Source organism: Hippocampus guttulatus, chromosome 20, assembly GCF_054856545.1.
Source record: "Hippocampus guttulatus isolate MCC_2025c chromosome 20, RoL_Hgut_1.0, whole genome shotgun sequence".
Lineage (NCBI taxonomy): Eukaryota > Metazoa > Chordata > Actinopteri > Syngnathiformes > Syngnathidae > Hippocampus > Hippocampus guttulatus.
In genome coordinates this window covers 12,032,571-12,050,000 of record NC_141280.1, presented here as the reverse complement: position 1 = coordinate 12,050,000, position 17,430 = coordinate 12,032,571, and the positions used below count along the sequence as shown (strand labels likewise).

The window sequence follows — 17,430 nt, the reverse complement described above, 5'->3', positions numbered from 1 at the left end:
CTTTCACCTATCCTGTGTTTTGAAATCGTTTCCTTCAAGTTGATTTGACAGATCAACGTCTCTTTGGAATAAAATAATGTCCAACAGAGGGAGCCGTCTGCACGCTGCTCGGTCATGATAGCACTTGGACAAGAAGCAGCTTGGGATTTCCGCCTGCTGGATGCTTTTTCACCTCCACTGGAAAAGCAAAATTTTGCAAAAGACATCAAGTACCGAGGAGCTGCGTGCTCGCAGCGGACCGTATGCGAGCCTGACAGGCTGAGCGCTCAAACCACCACGGGAGCGGGCCCCTCCTTCGTGCACTCGCGAGGAGGTGAAAAATGAAAAAAAATCACCCCACTACTCCGCCCCCGACCCGGAAGTGCCCTGTCAGCTATAAAAGGGACAATTTTCACTTCTTTTCTCGCTTACGGCCATACTACCCTGAGAACGCCCGATCTCGTCCGATCTCGGAAGCTAAGCAGCGTCGGGCCTGGTTAGTACTTGGATGGGAGACCGCCTGGGAATACCAGGTGCTGTAAGCTTTTGCACCCACGTGAACACTCTTTCACGTTATTTCGCGCTTCCTTTTCTCCACTTTTTCACCTCAGCCTTAACTGGGAGAGACACAACGTTGAACTGATATTTTTAAATTTCTTATTGATGTGTTGCACCTCCGCTGGAAAAGCACACTTTTGCAACAGACATCAAGTACCGAGGAGCTGCGTGCTCGCAGCGGACCGTATGCAAGCCTGACAGGCTGAGCGCTCAAACAACCACGGGAGCGGGCCCCTCCTTCGTGCACTCGGGAGGAGGTGAATAAAAGAAAAAAATTCACCCCACCACTCCGCCCCCGACCCGGAAGTGCCCTGTCAGCTATAAAGGGGACGATTTTCACTTCTTTTCTCGCTTACGGCCATACTACCCTGAGAACGCCCGATCTCGTCCGATCTCGGAAGCTAAGCAGGGTCGGGCCTGGTTAGTACTTGGATGGGAGACCGCCTGGGAATACCAGGTGCTGTAAGCTTTTGCACCCACGTGAACACTCTTTCACGTTATTTCGCCCTTCCTTTTCTCCACTTTTTCACCTCAGCCTTAACTGGGAGAGACACAACGTTGAACTGACATTTTTAAATCTCTTATTGATGTGTTGCACCTCCGCTGGAAAAGCACACTTTTGCAACAGACATCAAGTACCGAGGAGCTGCGTGCTCGCAGCGGACCGTATGCGAGCCTGACAGGCTGAGCGCTCAAACCACCACGGGAGCGGGCCCCTCCTTCGTGCACTCGGGAGGAGGTGAATAAATGAAAAAAATTCACCCCACTACTCCGCCCCCGACCCGGAAGTGCCCTGTCTGCTATAAAGGGGACAATTTTCACGTTTTCCCTCGCTTACGGCCATACTACCCTGAGAACGCCCGATCTCGTCCGATCTCGGAAGCTAAGCAGGGTCGGGCCTGGTTAGTACTTGGATGGGAGACCGCCTGGGAATACCAGGTGCTGTAAGCTTTTGCACCCACGTGAACACTCTTTCACGTTATTTCGCGCTACCTTTTCTCCACTTTTTTCACCTCAGCCTTAACTGGGGGACCCTCAACGTTGAACTGATATTTTTAAATCTCTTATTGATGTGTTGCACCTCCGCTGGAAAAGCACACTTTTGCAACAGACATCAAGTACCGAGGAGCTGCGTGCTCGCAGCTGGCCGTATGCGAGCCTGACAGGCTGAGCGCTCAAACCACCACGGGAGCGGGCCCCTCCTTCGTGCACTCGCAAGGAGGTGAATAAATGAAAAAAATTCACCCCACTACTGCGCCCCCGACCCGGAAGTGCCCTGTCAGCTATAAAGGGGACAATTTTCACTTCTTTTCTCGCTTACGGCCATACTACCCTGAGAACGCCCGATCTCGTCCGATCTCGGAAGCTAAGCAGGGTCGGGCCTGGTTAGTACTTGGATGGGAGACCGCCTGGGAATACCAAGTGCTGTAAGCTTTTGCACCCACGTGAACACTCTTTCACGTTATTTCGCGCTACCTTTTCTCCACTTTTTTCACCTCAGCCTTAACTGGGGGACCCACAACGTTGAACTGATATTTTTAAATCTCTTATTGATGTGTTGCACCTCCGCTGGAAAAGCACACTTTTGCAACAGACATCAAGTACCGAGGAGCTGCGTGCTCGCAGCGGACCGTATGCAAGCCTGACAGGCTGAGCGCTCAAACCACCACGGGAGCGGGCCCCTCCTTCGTGCACTCGGGAGGAGGTGAATAAATGAAAAAAATTCACCCCACCACTCCGCCCCCGACCCGGAAGTGCCCTGTCTGCTATAAAGGGGACAATTTTCACGTTTTCCCTCGCTTACGGCCATACTACCCTGAGAACGCCCGATCTCGTCCGATCTCGGAAGCTAAGCAGGGTCGGGCCTGGTTAGTACTTGGATGGGAGACCGCCTGGGAATACCAGGTGCTGTAAGCTTTTGCACCCACGTGAACACTCTTTCACGTTATTTCGCGCTACCTTTTCTCCACTTTTTTCACCTCAGCCTTAACTGGGGGACCCTCAACGTTGAACTGATATTTTTAAATCTCTTATTGATGTGTTGCACCTCGGCTGGAAAAGCACACTTTCGCAACAGACATCAAGTACCGAGGAGCTGCGTGCTCGCAGCGGACCGTATGCGAGCCTGACAGGCTGAGCGCTCAAACCACCACGGGAGCGGGCCCCTCCTTCGTGCACTCGGGAGGAGGTGAATAAATGAAAAAAATTCACCCCACCAGTCCACCCCCGACCCGGAAGTGCCTGTCGGCTATAAAGGGGACAATTTTCACTTCTTTTCTCGCTTACGACCATACTACCCCGAGAACGCCCGATCTCGTCCGATCTCGGAAGCTAAGCAGGGTCGGGCCTGGTTAGTACTTGGATGGGAGACCGCCTGGGAATACCAGGTGCTGTAAGCTTTTGCACCCACGTGAACACTCTTTCACATTATTTCGCGGTTCCTTTTCTCCACTTTTTCACCTCAGCCTTAACTGGGAGAGCCACAACGTTGAACTGACATTTTTAAATCTCTTATTGATGTGTCGCACCTCCGCTGGAAAAGCACACTTTTGCAACAGACATCAAGTACCGAGGAGCTGCGTGCTCGCAGCGGACCGTATGCGAGCCTGACAGGCTGAGCGCTCAAACCACCACGGGAGCGGGCCCCTCCTTCGTGCACTCGGGAGGAGGTGAATAAATGAAAAAAATTCACCCCACCAGTCCACCCCCGACCCGGAAGTGCCTGTCGGCTATAAAGGGGACAATTTTCACTTCTTTTCTCGCTTACGACCATACTACCCCGAGAACGCCCGATCTCGTCCGATCTCGGAAGCTAAGCAGGGTCGGGCCTGGTTAGTACTTGGATGGGAGACCGCCTGGGAATACCAGGTGCTGTAAGCTTTTGCACCCACGTGAACACTCTTTCACATTATTTCGCGGTTCCTTTTCTCCACTTTTTCACCTCAGCCTTAACTGGGAGAGCCACAACGTTGAACTGACATTTTTAAATCTCTTATTGATGTGGTGCACCTCCGCTGGAAAAGCACACTTTTGCAACAGACATCAAGTACCGAGGAGCTGCGTGCTCGCAGCGGACCGTATGCGAGCCTGACAGGCTGAGCGCTCAAACCACCACGGGAGCGGGCCCCTCCTTCGTGCACTCGGGAGGAGGTGAATAAATGAAAAAAATTCACCCCACCACTCCACCCCCAACCCGGAAGTGCCTGTCAGCTATAAAGGGGACAATTTTCACTTCTTTTCTCGCTTACGGCCATACTACCCTGAGAACGCCCGATCTCGTCCGATCTCGGAAGCTAAGCAGGGTCGGGCCTGGTTAGTACTTGGATGGGAGACCGCCTGGGAATACCAGGTGCTGTAAGCTTTTGCACCCACCTCCAATTCACAACACAAATCACTGCTCTTGCCTAAAATTTTGGCTTTCATTTGTCATTCAACTTTCACCTATCCTGTGTTTTGAAATCGTTTCCTTCAAGTTGATTTGACAGATCAACGTCTCTTTGGAATAAAATAATGTCCAACAGAGGGAGCCGTCTGCACGCTGCTCGGTCATGATAGCACTTGGACAAGAAGCAGCTTGGGATTTCCGCCTGCTGGATGCTTTTTCACCTCCACTGGAAAAGCAAAATTTTGCAAAAGACATCAAGTACCGAGGAGCTGCGTGCTCGCAGCGGACCGTATGCGAGCCTGACAGGCTGAGCGCTCAAACCACCACGGGAGCGGGCCCCTCCTTCGTGCACTCGCGAGGAGGTGAAAAATGAAAAAAAATCACCCCACTACTCCGCCCCCGACCCGGAAGTGCCCTGTCAGCTATAAAAGGGACAATTTTCACTTCTTTTCTCGCTTACGGCCATACTACCCTGAGAACGCCCGATCTCGTCCGATCTCGGAAGCTAAGCAGCGTCGGGCCTGGTTAGTACTTGGATGGGAGACCGCCTGGGAATACCAGGTGCTGTAAGCTTTTGCACCCACGTGAACACTCTTTCACGTTATTTCGCGCTTCCTTTTCTCCACTTTTTCACCTCAGCCTTAACTGGGAGAGACACAACGTTGAACTGATATTTTTAAATTTCTTATTGATGTGTTGCACCTCCGCTGGAAAAGCACACTTTTGCAACAGACATCAAGTACCGAGGAGCTGCGTGCTCGCAGCGGACCGTATGCAAGCCTGACAGGCTGAGCGCTCAAACAACCACGGGAGCGGGCCCCTCCTTCGTGCACTCGGGAGGAGGTGAATAAAAGAAAAAAATTCACCCCACCACTCCGCCCCCGACCCGGAAGTGCCCTGTCAGCTATAAAGGGGACGATTTTCACTTCTTTTCTCGCTTACGGCCATACTACCCTGAGAACGCCCGATCTCGTCCGATCTCGGAAGCTAAGCAGGGTCGGGCCTGGTTAGTACTTGGATGGGAGACCGCCTGGGAATACCAGGTGCTGTAAGCTTTTGCACCCACGTGAACACTCTTTCACGTTATTTCGCCCTTCCTTTTCTCCACTTTTTCACCTCAGCCTTAACTGGGAGAGACACAACGTTGAACTGACATTTTTAAATCTCTTATTGATGTGTTGCACCTCCGCTGGAAAAGCACACTTTTGCAACAGACATCAAGTACCGAGGAGCTGCGTGCTCGCAGCGGACCGTATGCGAGCCTGACAGGCTGAGCGCTCAAACCACCACGGGAGCGGGCCCCTCCTTCGTGCACTCGCGAGGAGGTGAAAAATGAAAAAAAATCACCCCACTACTCCGCCCCCGACCCGGAAGTGCCCTGTCAGCTATAAAAGGGACAATTTTCACTTCTTTTCTCGCTTACGGCCATACTACCCTGAGAACGCCCGATCTCGTCCGATCTCGGAAGCTAAGCAGCGTCGGGCCTGGTTAGTACTTGGATGGGAGACCGCCTGGGAATACCAGGTGCTGTAAGCTTTTGCACCCACGTGAACACTCTTTCACGTTATTTCGCGCTTCCTTTTCTCCACTTTTTCACCTCAGCCTTAACTGGGAGAGACACAACGTTGAACTGATATTTTTAAATTTCTTATTGATGTGTTGCACCTCCGCTGGAAAAGCACACTTTTGCAACAGACATCAAGTACCGAGGAGCTGCGTGCTCGCAGCGGACCGTATGCAAGCCTGACAGGCTGAGCGCTCAAACAACCACGGGAGCGGGCCCCTCCTTCGTGCACTCGGGAGGAGGTGAATAAAAGAAAAAAATTCACCCCACCACTCCGCCCCCGACCCGGAAGTGCCCTGTCAGCTATAAAGGGGACGATTTTCACTTCTTTTCTCGCTTACGGCCATACTACCCTGAGAACGCCCGATCTCGTCCGATCTCGGAAGCTAAGCAGGGTCGGGCCTGGTTAGTACTTGGATGGGAGACCGCCTGGGAATACCAGGTGCTGTAAGCTTTTGCACCCACGTGAACACTCTTTCACGTTATTTCGCCCTTCCTTTTCTCCACTTTTTCACCTCAGCCTTAACTGGGAGAGACACAACGTTGAACTGACATTTTTAAATCTCTTATTGATGTGTTGCACCTCCGCTGGAAAAGCACACTTTTGCAACAGACATCAAGTACCGAGGAGCTGCGTGCTCGCAGCGGACCGTATGCGAGCCTGACAGGCTGAGCGCTCAAACCACCACGGGAGCGGGCCCCTCCTTCGTGCACTCGGGAGGAGGTGAATAAATGAAAAAAATTCACCCCACTACTCCGCCCCCGACCCGGAAGTGCCCTGTCTGCTATAAAGGGGACAATTTTCACGTTTTCCCTCGCTTACGGCCATACTACCCTGAGAACGCCCGATCTCGTCCGATCTCGGAAGCTAAGCAGGGTCGGGCCTGGTTAGTACTTGGATGGGAGACCGCCTGGGAATACCAGGTGCTGTAAGCTTTTGCACCCACGTGAACACTCTTTCACGTTATTTCGCGCTACCTTTTCTCCACTTTTTTCACCTCAGCCTTAACTGGGGGACCCTCAACGTTGAACTGATATTTTTAAATCTCTTATTGATGTGTTGCACCTCCGCTGGAAAAGCACACTTTTGCAACAGACATCAAGTACCGAGGAGCTGCGTGCTCGCAGCTGGCCGTATGCGAGCCTGACAGGCTGAGCGCTCAAACCACCACGGGAGCGGGCCCCTCCTTCGTGCACTCGCAAGGAGGTGAATAAATGAAAAAAATTCACCCCACTACTGCGCCCCCGACCCGGAAGTGCCCTGTCAGCTATAAAGGGGACAATTTTCACTTCTTTTCTCGCTTACGGCCATACTACCCTGAGAACGCCCGATCTCGTCCGATCTCGGAAGCTAAGCAGGGTCGGGCCTGGTTAGTACTTGGATGGGAGACCGCCTGGGAATACCAAGTGCTGTAAGCTTTTGCACCCACGTGAACACTCTTTCACGTTATTTCGCGCTACCTTTTCTCCACTTTTTTCACCTCAGCCTTAACTGGGGGACCCACAACGTTGAACTGATATTTTTAAATCTCTTATTGATGTGTTGCACCTCCGCTGGAAAAGCACACTTTTGCAACAGACATCAAGTACCGAGGAGCTGCGTGCTCGCAGCGGACCGTATGCAAGCCTGACAGGCTGAGCGCTCAAACCACCACGGGAGCGGGCCCCTCCTTCGTGCACTCGGGAGGAGGTGAATAAATGAAAAAAATTCACCCCACCACTCCGCCCCCGACCCGGAAGTGCCCTGTCAGCTATAAAGGGGACGATTTTCACTTCTTTTCTCGCTTACGGCCATACTACCCTGAGAACGCCCGATCTCGTCCGATCTCGGAAGCTAAGCAGGGTCGGGCCTGGTTAGTACTTGGATGGGAGACCGCCTGGGAATACCAGGTGCTGTAAGCTTTTGCACCCACGTGAACACTCTTTCACGTTATTTCGCGCTACCTTTTCTCCACTTTTTTCACCTCAGCCTTAACTGGGAGAGCCACAACGTTCAACTGACATTTTTAAATCTCTTATTAATGTGTTTCACCTCCGCTGGAAAAGCACACTTTTGCAACAACATCAAGTACCGAGGAGCTGCGTGCTCGCAGCGGACCGTATGCGAGCCTGACAGGCTGAGCGCTCAAACCACCACGGGAGCGGGCCCCTCCTTCGTGCACTCGCGAGGAGGTGAATAAATGAAAAAAATTCACCCCACTACTCCGCCCCCGACCCGGAAGTGCCCTGTCTGCTATAAAGGGGACAATTTTCACGTTTTCCCTCGCTTACGGCCATACTACCCTGAGAACGCCCGATCTCGTCCGATCTCGGAAGCTAAGCAGGGTCGGGCCTGGTTAGTACTTGGATGGGAGACCGCCTGGGAATACCAGGTGCTGTAAGCTTTTGCACCCACGTGAATACTCTTTCACGTTATTTCGCGCTTCCTTTTCTCCACTTTTTCACCTCAGCCTTAACTGGGAGAGCCACAACGTTCAACTGACATTTTTAAATCTCTTATTGATGTGTTGCACCTCCGCTGGAAAAGCACACTTTTGCAACAGACATCAAGTACCGAGGAGCTGCGTGCTCGCAGCGGACCGTATGCGAGCCTGACAGGCTGAGCGCTCAAACCACCACGGGAGCGGGCCCCTCCTTCGTGCACTCGCGAGGAGGTGAATAAATGAAAAAAATTCACCCCACTACTCCGCCCCCGACCCGGAAGTGCCCTGTCTGCTATAAAGGGGACAATTTTCACGTTTTCCCTCGCTTACGGCCATACTACCCTGAGAACGCCCGATCTCGTCCGATCTCGGAAGCTAAGCAGGGTCGGGCCTGGTTAGTACTTGGATGGGAGACCGCCTGGGAATACCAGGTGCTGTAAGCTTTTGCACCCACGTGAACACTCTTTCACGTTATTTCGCGCTACCTTTTCTCCACTTTTTTCACCTCAGCCTTAACTGGGGGACCCTCAACGTTGAACTGATATTTTTAAATCTCTTATTGATGTGTTGCACCTCCGCTGGAAAAGCACACTTTTGCAACAGACATCAAGTACCGAGGAGCTGCGTGCTCGCAGCTGGCCGTATGCGAGCCTGACAGGCTGAGCGCTCAAACCACCACGGGAGCGGGCCCCTCCTTCGTGCACTCGCGAGGAGGTGAATAAATGAAAAAAATTCACCCCACTACTGCGCCCCCGACCCGGAAGTGCTCTGTCAGCTATAAAGGGGACAATTTTCACTTCTTTTCTCGCTTACGGCCATACTACCCTGAGAACGCCCGATCTCGTCCGATCTCGGAAGCTAAGCAGGGTCAGGCCTGGTTAGTACTTGGATGGGAGACCGCCTGGGAATACCAGGTGCTGTAAGCTTTTGCACCCACGTGAATACTCTTTCACAATATTTCGCGCTTCCTTTTCTCCACTTTTTCACCTCAGCCTTAACTGGGAGAGCCACAACGTTGAACTGACATTTTTAAATCTCTTATTGATGTGTTGCACCTCCGCTGGAAAAGCACACTTTTGCAACAGACATCAAGTACCGAGGAGCTGCGTGCTCGCAGCGGACCGTATGCGAGCCTGACAGGCTGAGCGCTCAAACCACCACGGGAGCGGGCCCCTCCTTCGTGCACTCGCGAGGAGGTGAAAAATGAAAAAAAATCACCCCACTACTCCGCCCCCGACCCGGAAGTGCCCTGTCAGCTATAAAAGGGACAATTTTCACTTCTTTTCTCGCTTACGGCCATACTACCCTGAGAACGCCCGATCTCGTCCGATCTCGGAAGCTAAGCAGGGTCGGGCCTGGTTAGTACTTGGATGGGAGACCGCCTGGGAATACCAGGTGCTGTAAGCTTTTGCACCCACGTGAACACTCTTTCACGTTATTTCGCGCTTCCTTTTCTCCACTTTTTCACCTCAGCCTTAACTGGGAGAGACACAACGTTGAACTGATATTTTTAAATTTCTTATTGATGTGTTGCACCTCCGCTGGAAAAGCACACTTTTGCAACAGACATCAAGTACCGAGGAGCTGCGTGCTCGCAGCGGACCGTATGCAAGCCTGACAGGCTGAGCGCTCAAACAACCACGGGAGCGGGCCCATCCTTCGTGCACTCGGGAGGAGGTGAATAAATGAAAAAAATTCACCCCACCACTCCGCCCCCGACCCGGAAGTGCCCTGTCAGCTATAAAGGGGACGATTTTCACTTCTTTTCTCGCTTACGGCCATACTACCCTGAGAACGCCCGATCTCGTCCGATCTCGGAAGCTAAGCAGGGTCGGGCCTGGTTAGTACTTGGATGGGAGACCGCCTGGGAATACCAGGTGCTGTAAGCTTTTGCACCCACGTGAATACTCTTTCACGTTATTTCGCGCTTCCTTTTCTCCACTTTTTCACCTCAGCCTTAACTGGGAGAGCCACAACGTTCAACTGAAATTTTTAAATCTCTTATTGATGTGTTGCACCTCCGCTGGAAAAGCACACTTTTGCAACAGACATCAAGTACCGAGGAGCTGCGTGCTCGCAGCGGACCGTATGCGAGCCTGACAGGCTGAGCGCTCAAACCACCACGGGAGCGGGCCCCTCCTTCGTGCACCCGCGAGGAGGTGAATAAATGAAAAAAATTCACCCCACTACTCCGCCCCCGACCCGGAAGTGCCCTGTCTGCTATAAAGGGGACAATTTTCACGTTTTCCCTCGCTTACGGCCATACTACCCTGAGAACGCCCGATCTCGTCCGATCTCGGAAGCTAAGCAGGGTCGGGCCTGGTTAATACTTGGATGGGAGACCGCCTGGGAATACCAGGTGCTGTAAGCTTTTGCACCCACGTGAACACTCTTTCACGTTATTTCGCGCTACCTTTTCTCCACTTTTTTCACCTCAGCCTTAACTGGGGGACCCTCAACGTTGAACTGATATTTTTAAATCTCTTATTGATGTGTTGCACCTCCGCTGGAAAAGCACACTTTTGCAACAGACATCAAGTACCGAGGAGCTGCGTGCTCGCAGCTGGCCGTATGCGAGCCTGACAGGCTGAGCGCTCAAACCACCACGGGAGCGGGCCCCTCCTTCGTGCACTCGCGAGGAGGTGAATAAATGAAAAAAATTCACCCCACGACTCCGCCCCCGACCCGGAAGTGCCCTGTCTGCTATAAAGGGGACAATTTTCACGTTTTCCCTCGCTTACGGCCATACTACCCTGAGAACGCCCGATCTCGTCCGATCTCGGAAGCTAAGCAGGGTCGGGCCTGGTTAGTACTTGGATGGGAGACCGCCTGGGAATACCAGGTGCTGTAAGCTTTTGCACCCACGTGAACACTCTTTCACGTTATTTCGCGCTACCTTTTCTCCACTTTTTTCACCTCAGCCTTAACTGGGAGAGCCACAACGTTCAACTGACATTTTTAAATCTCTTATTAATGTGTTTCACCTCCGCTGGAAAAGCACACTTTTGCAACAGACATCAAGTACCGAGGAGCTGCGTGCTCGCAGCGGACCGTATGCGAGCCTGACAGGCTGAGCGCTCAAACCACCACGGGAGCGGGCCCCTCCTTCGTGCACTCGCGAGGAGGTGAATAAATGAAAAAAATTCACCCCACTACTCCGCCCCCGACCCGGAAGTGCCCTGTCTGCTATAAAGGGGACAATTTTCACGTTTTCCCTCGCTTACGGCCATACTACCCTGAGAACGCCCGATCTCGTCCGATCTCGGAAGCTAAGCAGGGTCGGGCCTGGTTAGTACTTGGATGGGAGACCGCCTGGGAATACCAGGTGCTGTAAGCTTTTGCACCCACGTGAACACTCTTTCACGTTATTTCGCGCTACCTTTTCTCCACTTTTTTCACCTCAGCCTTAACTGGGGGACCCTCAACGTTGAACTGATATTTTTAAATCTCTTATTGATGTGTTGCACCTCGGCTGGAAAAGCACACTTTCGCAACAGACATCAAGTACCGAGGAGCTGCGTGCTCGCAGCGGACCGTATGCGAGCCTGACAGGCTGAGCGCTCAAACCACCACGGGAGCGGGCCCCTCCTTCGTGCACTCGGGAGGAGGTGAATAAATGAAAAAAATTCACCCCACCAGTCCACCCCCGACCCGGAAGTGCCTGTCGGCTATAAAGGGGACAATTTTCACTTCTTTTCTCGCTTACGACCATACTACCCCGAGAACGCCCGATCTCGTCCGATCTCGGAAGCTAAGCAGGGTCGGGCCTGGTTAGTACTTGGATGGGAGACCGCCTGGGAATACCAGGTGCTGTAAGCTTTTGCACCCACGTGAACACTCTTTCACATTATTTCGCGGTTCCTTTTCTCCACTTTTTCACCTCAGCCTTAACTGGGAGAGCCACAACGTTGAACTGACATTTTTAAATCTCTTATTGATGTGTCGCACCTCCGCTGGAAAAGCACACTTTTGCAACAGACATCAAGTACCGAGGAGCTGCGTGCTCGCAGCGGACCGTATGCGAGCCTGACAGGCTGAGCGCTCAAACCACCACGGGAGCGGGCCCCTCCTTCGTGCACTCGGGAGGAGGTGAATAAATGAAAAAAATTCACCCCACCAGTCCACCCCCGACCCGGAAGTGCCTGTCGGCTATAAAGGGGACAATTTTCACTTCTTTTCTCGCTTACGACCATACTACCCCGAGAACGCCCGATCTCGTCCGATCTCGGAAGCTAAGCAGGGTCGGGCCTGGTTAGTACTTGGATGGGAGACCGCCTGGGAATACCAGGTGCTGTAAGCTTTTGCACCCACGTGAACACTCTTTCACATTATTTCGCGGTTCCTTTTCTCCACTTTTTCACCTCAGCCTTAACTGGGAGAGCCACAACGTTGAACTGACATTTTTAAATCTCTTATTGATGTGGTGCACCTCCGCTGGAAAAGCACACTTTTGCAACAGACATCAAGTACCGAGGAGCTGCGTGCTCGCAGCGGACCGTATGCGAGCCTGACAGGCTGAGCGCTCAAACCACCACGGGAGCGGGCCCCTCCTTCGTGCACTCGGAAGGAGGTGAATAAATGAAAAAAATTCACCCCACTACTCCGCCCCCGACCCGGAAGTGCCCTGTCAGCTATAAAGGGGACAATTTTCACTTCTTTTCTCGCTTACGGCCATACTACCCTGAGAACGCCCGATCTCGTCCGATCTCGGAAGCTAAGCAGGGTCGGGCCTGGTTAGTACTTGGATGGGAGACCGCCTGGGAATACCAGGTGCTGTAAGCTTTTGCACCCACCTCCAATTCACAACACAAATCACTGCTCTTGCCTAAAATTTTGGCTTTCATTTGTCATTCAACTTTCACCTATCCTGTGTTTTGAAATCGTTTCCTTCAAGTTGATTTGACAGATCAACGTCTCTTTGGAATAAAATAATGTCCAACAGAGGGAGCCGTCTGCACGCTGCTCGGTCATGATAGCACTTGGACAAGAAGCAGCTTGGGATTTCCGCCTGCTGGATGCTTTTGCACCTCCACTGGAAAAGCAAAATTTTGCAAAAGACATCAAGTACCGAGGAGCTGCGTGCTCGCAGCGGACCGTATGCGAGCCTGACAGGCTGAGCGCTCAAACCACCACGGGAGCGGGCCCCTCCTTCGTGCACTCGCGAGGAGGTGAATAAATGAAAAAAAATCACCCCCACTACTCCGCCCCCGACCCGGAAGTGCCCTGTCAGCTATAAAAGGGACAATTTTCACTTCTTTTCTCGCTTACGGCCATACTACCCTGAGAACGCCCGATCTCGTCCGATCTCGGAAGCTAAGCAGGGTCGGGCCTGGTTAGTACTTGGATGGGAGACCGCCTGGGAATACCAGGTGCTGTAAGCTTTTGCACCCACGTGAACACTCTTTCACGTTATTTCGCGCTTCCTTTTCTCCATTTTTTCACCTCAGCCTTAACTGGGAGAGACACAACGTTGAACTGACATTTTTAAATCTCTTATTGATGTGTTGCACCTCCGCTGGAAAAGCACACTTTTGCAACAGACATCAAGTACCGAGGAGCTGCGTGCTCGCAGCGGACCGTATGCGAGCCTGACAGGCTGAGCGCTCAAACCACCACGGGAGCGGGCCCCTCCTTCGTGCACTCGGGAGGAGGTGAATAAATGAAAAAAATTCACCCCACTACTCCGCCCCCGACCCGGAAGTGCCCTGTCTGCTATAAAGGGGACAATTTTCACGTTTTCCCTCGCTTACGGCCATACTACCCTGAGAACGCCCGATCTCGTCCGATCTCGGAAGCTAAGCAGGGTCGGGCCTGGTTAGTACTTGGATGGGAGACCGCCTGGGAATACCAGGTGCTGTAAGCTTTTGCACCCACGTGAACACTCTTTCACGTTATTTCGCGCTTCCTTTTCTCCACTTTTTCACCTCAGCCTTAACTGGGAGAGCCACAACGTTCAACTGACATTTTTAAATCTCTTATTGATGTGTTGCACCTCCGCTGGAAAAGCACACTTTTGCAACAGACATCAAGTACCGAGGAGCTGCGTGCTCGCAGCGGACCGTATGCGAGCCTGACAGGCTGAGCGCTCAAACCACCACGGGAGCGGGCCCCTCCTTCGTGCACCCGCGAGGAGGTGAATAAATGAAAAAAATTCACCCCACTACTCCGCCCCCGACCCGGAAGTGCCCTGTCTGCTATAAAGGGGACAATTTTCACGTTTTCCCTCGCTTACGGCCATACTACCCTGAGAACGCCCGATCTCGTCCGATCTCGGAAGCTAAGCAGGGTCGGGCTTGGTTAGTACTTGGATGGGAGACCGCCTGGGAATACCAGGTGCTGTAAGCTTTTGCACCCACGTGAACACTCTTTCACGTTATTTCGCGCTACCTTTTCTCCACTTTTTTCACCTCAGCCTTAACTGGGGGACCCTCAACGTTGAACTGATATTTTTAAATCTCTTATTGATGTGTTGCACCTCCGCTGGAAAAGCACACTTTTGCAACAGACATCAAGTACCGAGGAGCTGCGTGCTCGCAGCTGGCCGTATGCGAGCCTGACAGGCTGAGCGCTCAAACCACCACGGGAGCGGGCCCCTCCTTCGTGCACTCGCGAGGAGGTGAATAAATGAAAAAAATTCACCCCACTACTGCGCCCCCGACCCGGAAGTGCTCTGTCAGCTATAAAGGGGACAATTTTCACTTCTTTTCTCGCTTACGGCCATACTACCCTGAGAACGCCCGATCTCGTCCGATCTCGGAAGCTAAGCAGGGTCGGGCCTGGTTAGTACTTGGATGGGAGACCGCCTGGGAATACCAGGTGCTGTAAGCTTTTGCACCCACGTGAATACTCTTTCACAATATTTCGCGCTTCCTTTTCTCCACTTTTTCACCTCAGCCTTAACTGGGAGAGCCACAACGTTGAACTGACATTTTTAAATCTCTTATTGATGTGTTGCACCTCCGCTGGAAAAGCACACTTTTGCAACAGACATCAAGTACCGAGGAGCTGCGTGCTCGCAGCGGACCGTATGCGAGCCTGACAGGCTGAGCGCTCAAACCACCACGGGAGCGGGCCCCTCCTTCGTGCACTCGCGAGGAGGTGAAAAATGAAAAAAAATCACCCCACTACTCCGCCCCCGACCCGGAAGTGCCCTGTCAGCTATAAAAGGGACAATTTTCACTTCTTTTCTCGCTTACGGCCATACTACCCTGAGAACGCCCGATCTCGTCCGATCTCGGAAGCTAAGCAGGGTCGGGCCTGGTTAGTACTTGGATGGGAGACCGCCTGGGAATACCAGGTGCTGTAAGCTTTTGCACCCACGTGAACACTCTTTCACGTTATTTCGCGCTTCCTTTTCTCCACTTTTTCACCTCAGCCTTAACTGGGAGAGACACAACGTTGAACTGATATTTTTAAATTTCTTATTGATGTGTTGCACCTCCGCTGGAAAAGCACACTTTTGCAACAGACATCAAGTACCGAGGAGCTGCGTGCTCGCAGCGGACCGTATGCAAGCCTGACAGGCTGAGCGCTCAAACAACCACGGGAGCGGGCCCATCCTTCGTGCACTCGGGAGGAGGTGAATAAATGAAAAAAATTCACCCCACCACTCCGCCCCCGACCCGGAAGTGCCCTGTCAGCTATAAAGGGGACGATTTTCACTTCTTTTCTCGCTTACGGCCATACTACCCTGAGAACGCCCGATCTCGTCCGATCTCGGAAGCTAAGCAGGGTCGGGCCTGGTTAGTACTTGGATGGGAGACCGCCTGGGAATACCAGGTGCTGTAAGCTTTTGCACCCACGTGAATACTCTTTCACGTTATTTCGCGCTTCCTTTTCTCCACTTTTTCACCTCAGCCTTAACTGGGAGAGCCACAACGTTCAACTGAAATTTTTAAATCTCTTATTGATGTGTTGCACCTCCGCTGGAAAAGCACACTTTTGCAACAGACATCAAGTACCGAGGAGCTGCGTGCTCGCAGCGGACCGTATGCGAGCCTGACAGGCTGAGCGCTCAAACCACCACGGGAGCGGGCCCCTCCTTCGTGCACCCGCGAGGAGGTGAATAAATGAAAAAAATTCACCCCACTACTCCGCCCCCGACCCGGAAGTGCCCTGTCTGCTATAAAGGGGACAATTTTCACGTTTTCCCTCGCTTACGGCCATACTACCCTGAGAACGCCCGATCTCGTCCGATCTCGGAAGCTAAGCAGGGTCGGGCCTGGTTAATACTTGGATGGGAGACCGCCTGGGAATACCAGGTGCTGTAAGCTTTTGCACCCACGTGAACACTCTTTCACGTTATTTCGCGCTACCTTTTCTCCACTTTTTTCACCTCAGCCTTAACTGGGGGACCCTCAACGTTGAACTGATATTTTTAAATCTCTTATTGATGTGTTGCACCTCCGCTGGAAAAGCACACTTTTGCAACAGACATCAAGTACCGAGGAGCTGCGTGCTCGCAGCTGGCCGTATGCGAGCCTGACAGGCTGAGCGCTCAAACCACCACGGGAGCGGGCCCCTCCTTCGTGCACTCGCGAGGAGGTGAATAAATGAAAAAAATTCACCCCACTACTCCGCCCCCGACCCGGAAGTGCCCTGTCTGCTATAAAGGGGACAATTTTCACGTTTTCCCTCGCTTACGGCCATACTACCCTGAGAACGCCCGATCTCGTCCGATCTCGGAAGCTAAGCAGGGTCGGGCCTGGTTAGTACTTGGATGGGAGACCGCCTGGGAATACCAGGTGCTGTAAGCTTTTGCACCCACGTGAACACTCTTTCACGTTATTTCGCGCTACCTTTTCTCCACTTTTTTCACCTCAGCCTTAACTGGGGGACCCTCAACGTTGAACTGATATTTTTAAATCTCTTATTGATGTGTTGCACCTCGGCTGGAAAAGCACACTTTCGCAACAGACATCAAGTACCGAGGAGCTGCGTGCTCGCAGCGGACCGTATGCGAGCCTGACAGGCTGAGCGCTCAAACCACCACGGGAGCGGGCCCCTCCTTCGTGCACTCGGGAGGAGGTGAATAAATGAAAAAAATTCACCCCACCAGTCCACCCCCGACCCGGAAGTGCCTGTCGGCTATAAAGGGGACAATTTTCACTTCTTTTCTCGCTTACGACCATACTACCCCGAGAACGCCCGATCTCGTCCGATCTCGGAAGCTAAGCAGGGTCGGGCCTGGTTAGTACTTGGATGGGAGACCGCCTGGGAATACCAGGTGCTGTAAGCTTTTGCACCCACGTGAACACTCTTTCACATTATTTCGCGGTTCCTTTTCTCCACTTTTTCACCTCAGCCTTAACTGGGAGAGCCACAACGTTGAACTGACATTTTTAAATCTCTTATTGATGTGTCGCACCTCCGCTGGAAAAGCACACTTTTGCAACAGACATCAAGTACCGAGGAGCTGCGTGCTCGCAGCGGACCGTATGCGAGCCTGACAGGCTGAGCGCTCAAACCACCACGGGAGCGGGCCCCTCCTTCGTGCACTCGGGAGGAGGTGAATAAATGAA

At 52.6% G+C, this 17,430-nt stretch overlaps 35 non-coding genes across 35 annotated transcripts; all 35 read left to right on the top strand.

Moving 5' to 3' along the window:
* The first annotated feature begins 405 nt into the window (after positions 1 to 405).
* Positions 406 to 524, top strand: LOC147189020 (5S ribosomal RNA). The gene has a single exon (XR_015098113.1). It is a non-coding gene; the product is annotated as a 5S ribosomal RNA (ribosomal RNA).
* Positions 525 to 887: 363 nt separating this feature from the next.
* On the top strand, positions 888 to 1,006 carry LOC147189019 (5S ribosomal RNA). Its single transcript, XR_015098866.1, has one exon. It is a non-coding gene; the product is annotated as a 5S ribosomal RNA (ribosomal RNA).
* A 363-nt stretch (positions 1,007 to 1,369) lies between these two features.
* Positions 1,370 to 1,488, top strand: LOC147189018 (5S ribosomal RNA). Its single transcript, XR_015098864.1, has one exon. It is a non-coding gene; the product is annotated as a 5S ribosomal RNA (ribosomal RNA).
* Positions 1,489 to 1,852: 364 nt separating this feature from the next.
* LOC147189017 (5S ribosomal RNA) lies at positions 1,853 to 1,971 on the top strand. The gene has a single exon (XR_015098203.1). It is a non-coding gene; the product is annotated as a 5S ribosomal RNA (ribosomal RNA).
* A 364-nt stretch (positions 1,972 to 2,335) lies between these two features.
* Positions 2,336 to 2,454, top strand: LOC147189016 (5S ribosomal RNA). Its single transcript, XR_015098863.1, has one exon. It is a non-coding gene; the product is annotated as a 5S ribosomal RNA (ribosomal RNA).
* Positions 2,455 to 2,817: 363 nt separating this feature from the next.
* LOC147189015 (5S ribosomal RNA) lies at positions 2,818 to 2,936 on the top strand. The gene has a single exon (XR_015098349.1). It is a non-coding gene; the product is annotated as a 5S ribosomal RNA (ribosomal RNA).
* A 362-nt stretch (positions 2,937 to 3,298) lies between these two features.
* Positions 3,299 to 3,417, top strand: LOC147189014 (5S ribosomal RNA). Its single transcript, XR_015098348.1, has one exon. It is a non-coding gene; the product is annotated as a 5S ribosomal RNA (ribosomal RNA).
* Positions 3,418 to 3,779: 362 nt separating this feature from the next.
* On the top strand, positions 3,780 to 3,898 carry LOC147189013 (5S ribosomal RNA). The gene has a single exon (XR_015098862.1). It is a non-coding gene; the product is annotated as a 5S ribosomal RNA (ribosomal RNA).
* Positions 3,899 to 4,376: 478 nt separating this feature from the next.
* Positions 4,377 to 4,495, top strand: LOC147189012 (5S ribosomal RNA). Its single transcript, XR_015098112.1, has one exon. It is a non-coding gene; the product is annotated as a 5S ribosomal RNA (ribosomal RNA).
* Positions 4,496 to 4,858: 363 nt separating this feature from the next.
* Positions 4,859 to 4,977, top strand: LOC147189011 (5S ribosomal RNA). Its single transcript, XR_015098860.1, has one exon. It is a non-coding gene; the product is annotated as a 5S ribosomal RNA (ribosomal RNA).
* A 362-nt stretch (positions 4,978 to 5,339) lies between these two features.
* LOC147189010 (5S ribosomal RNA) lies at positions 5,340 to 5,458 on the top strand. The gene has a single exon (XR_015098111.1). It is a non-coding gene; the product is annotated as a 5S ribosomal RNA (ribosomal RNA).
* A 363-nt stretch (positions 5,459 to 5,821) lies between these two features.
* On the top strand, positions 5,822 to 5,940 carry LOC147189009 (5S ribosomal RNA). Its single transcript, XR_015098859.1, has one exon. It is a non-coding gene; the product is annotated as a 5S ribosomal RNA (ribosomal RNA).
* A 363-nt stretch (positions 5,941 to 6,303) lies between these two features.
* LOC147189008 (5S ribosomal RNA) lies at positions 6,304 to 6,422 on the top strand. The gene has a single exon (XR_015098858.1). It is a non-coding gene; the product is annotated as a 5S ribosomal RNA (ribosomal RNA).
* A 364-nt stretch (positions 6,423 to 6,786) lies between these two features.
* Positions 6,787 to 6,905, top strand: LOC147189007 (5S ribosomal RNA). Its single transcript, XR_015098202.1, has one exon. It is a non-coding gene; the product is annotated as a 5S ribosomal RNA (ribosomal RNA).
* A 364-nt stretch (positions 6,906 to 7,269) lies between these two features.
* Positions 7,270 to 7,388, top strand: LOC147189006 (5S ribosomal RNA). Its single transcript, XR_015098857.1, has one exon. It is a non-coding gene; the product is annotated as a 5S ribosomal RNA (ribosomal RNA).
* A 363-nt stretch (positions 7,389 to 7,751) lies between these two features.
* LOC147189005 (5S ribosomal RNA) lies at positions 7,752 to 7,870 on the top strand. The gene has a single exon (XR_015098856.1). It is a non-coding gene; the product is annotated as a 5S ribosomal RNA (ribosomal RNA).
* Positions 7,871 to 8,233: 363 nt separating this feature from the next.
* LOC147189004 (5S ribosomal RNA) lies at positions 8,234 to 8,352 on the top strand. The gene has a single exon (XR_015098855.1). It is a non-coding gene; the product is annotated as a 5S ribosomal RNA (ribosomal RNA).
* A 364-nt stretch (positions 8,353 to 8,716) lies between these two features.
* LOC147189003 (5S ribosomal RNA) lies at positions 8,717 to 8,835 on the top strand. The gene has a single exon (XR_015097793.1). It is a non-coding gene; the product is annotated as a 5S ribosomal RNA (ribosomal RNA).
* Positions 8,836 to 9,197: 362 nt separating this feature from the next.
* Positions 9,198 to 9,316, top strand: LOC147189002 (5S ribosomal RNA). The gene has a single exon (XR_015098854.1). It is a non-coding gene; the product is annotated as a 5S ribosomal RNA (ribosomal RNA).
* Positions 9,317 to 9,679: 363 nt separating this feature from the next.
* On the top strand, positions 9,680 to 9,798 carry LOC147189001 (5S ribosomal RNA). The gene has a single exon (XR_015098853.1). It is a non-coding gene; the product is annotated as a 5S ribosomal RNA (ribosomal RNA).
* Positions 9,799 to 10,161: 363 nt separating this feature from the next.
* LOC147189000 (5S ribosomal RNA) lies at positions 10,162 to 10,280 on the top strand. Its single transcript, XR_015098083.1, has one exon. It is a non-coding gene; the product is annotated as a 5S ribosomal RNA (ribosomal RNA).
* Positions 10,281 to 10,644: 364 nt separating this feature from the next.
* LOC147188999 (5S ribosomal RNA) lies at positions 10,645 to 10,763 on the top strand. The gene has a single exon (XR_015098852.1). It is a non-coding gene; the product is annotated as a 5S ribosomal RNA (ribosomal RNA).
* Positions 10,764 to 11,127: 364 nt separating this feature from the next.
* LOC147188998 (5S ribosomal RNA) lies at positions 11,128 to 11,246 on the top strand. Its single transcript, XR_015098851.1, has one exon. It is a non-coding gene; the product is annotated as a 5S ribosomal RNA (ribosomal RNA).
* Positions 11,247 to 11,609: 363 nt separating this feature from the next.
* On the top strand, positions 11,610 to 11,728 carry LOC147188997 (5S ribosomal RNA). The gene has a single exon (XR_015098347.1). It is a non-coding gene; the product is annotated as a 5S ribosomal RNA (ribosomal RNA).
* A 362-nt stretch (positions 11,729 to 12,090) lies between these two features.
* On the top strand, positions 12,091 to 12,209 carry LOC147188996 (5S ribosomal RNA). The gene has a single exon (XR_015098346.1). It is a non-coding gene; the product is annotated as a 5S ribosomal RNA (ribosomal RNA).
* A 363-nt stretch (positions 12,210 to 12,572) lies between these two features.
* On the top strand, positions 12,573 to 12,691 carry LOC147188995 (5S ribosomal RNA). Its single transcript, XR_015098849.1, has one exon. It is a non-coding gene; the product is annotated as a 5S ribosomal RNA (ribosomal RNA).
* A 480-nt stretch (positions 12,692 to 13,171) lies between these two features.
* On the top strand, positions 13,172 to 13,290 carry LOC147188994 (5S ribosomal RNA). The gene has a single exon (XR_015098848.1). It is a non-coding gene; the product is annotated as a 5S ribosomal RNA (ribosomal RNA).
* A 363-nt stretch (positions 13,291 to 13,653) lies between these two features.
* On the top strand, positions 13,654 to 13,772 carry LOC147188993 (5S ribosomal RNA). Its single transcript, XR_015098847.1, has one exon. It is a non-coding gene; the product is annotated as a 5S ribosomal RNA (ribosomal RNA).
* A 363-nt stretch (positions 13,773 to 14,135) lies between these two features.
* Positions 14,136 to 14,254, top strand: LOC147188992 (5S ribosomal RNA). Its single transcript, XR_015097938.1, has one exon. It is a non-coding gene; the product is annotated as a 5S ribosomal RNA (ribosomal RNA).
* A 364-nt stretch (positions 14,255 to 14,618) lies between these two features.
* Positions 14,619 to 14,737, top strand: LOC147188991 (5S ribosomal RNA). The gene has a single exon (XR_015098846.1). It is a non-coding gene; the product is annotated as a 5S ribosomal RNA (ribosomal RNA).
* Positions 14,738 to 15,099: 362 nt separating this feature from the next.
* On the top strand, positions 15,100 to 15,218 carry LOC147188990 (5S ribosomal RNA). Its single transcript, XR_015098845.1, has one exon. It is a non-coding gene; the product is annotated as a 5S ribosomal RNA (ribosomal RNA).
* Positions 15,219 to 15,581: 363 nt separating this feature from the next.
* Positions 15,582 to 15,700, top strand: LOC147188989 (5S ribosomal RNA). The gene has a single exon (XR_015098844.1). It is a non-coding gene; the product is annotated as a 5S ribosomal RNA (ribosomal RNA).
* Positions 15,701 to 16,063: 363 nt separating this feature from the next.
* LOC147188988 (5S ribosomal RNA) lies at positions 16,064 to 16,182 on the top strand. Its single transcript, XR_015098082.1, has one exon. It is a non-coding gene; the product is annotated as a 5S ribosomal RNA (ribosomal RNA).
* A 364-nt stretch (positions 16,183 to 16,546) lies between these two features.
* Positions 16,547 to 16,665, top strand: LOC147188987 (5S ribosomal RNA). Its single transcript, XR_015098843.1, has one exon. It is a non-coding gene; the product is annotated as a 5S ribosomal RNA (ribosomal RNA).
* A 363-nt stretch (positions 16,666 to 17,028) lies between these two features.
* On the top strand, positions 17,029 to 17,147 carry LOC147188986 (5S ribosomal RNA). Its single transcript, XR_015098345.1, has one exon. It is a non-coding gene; the product is annotated as a 5S ribosomal RNA (ribosomal RNA).
* Positions 17,148 to 17,430: the final 283 nt, after the last annotated feature.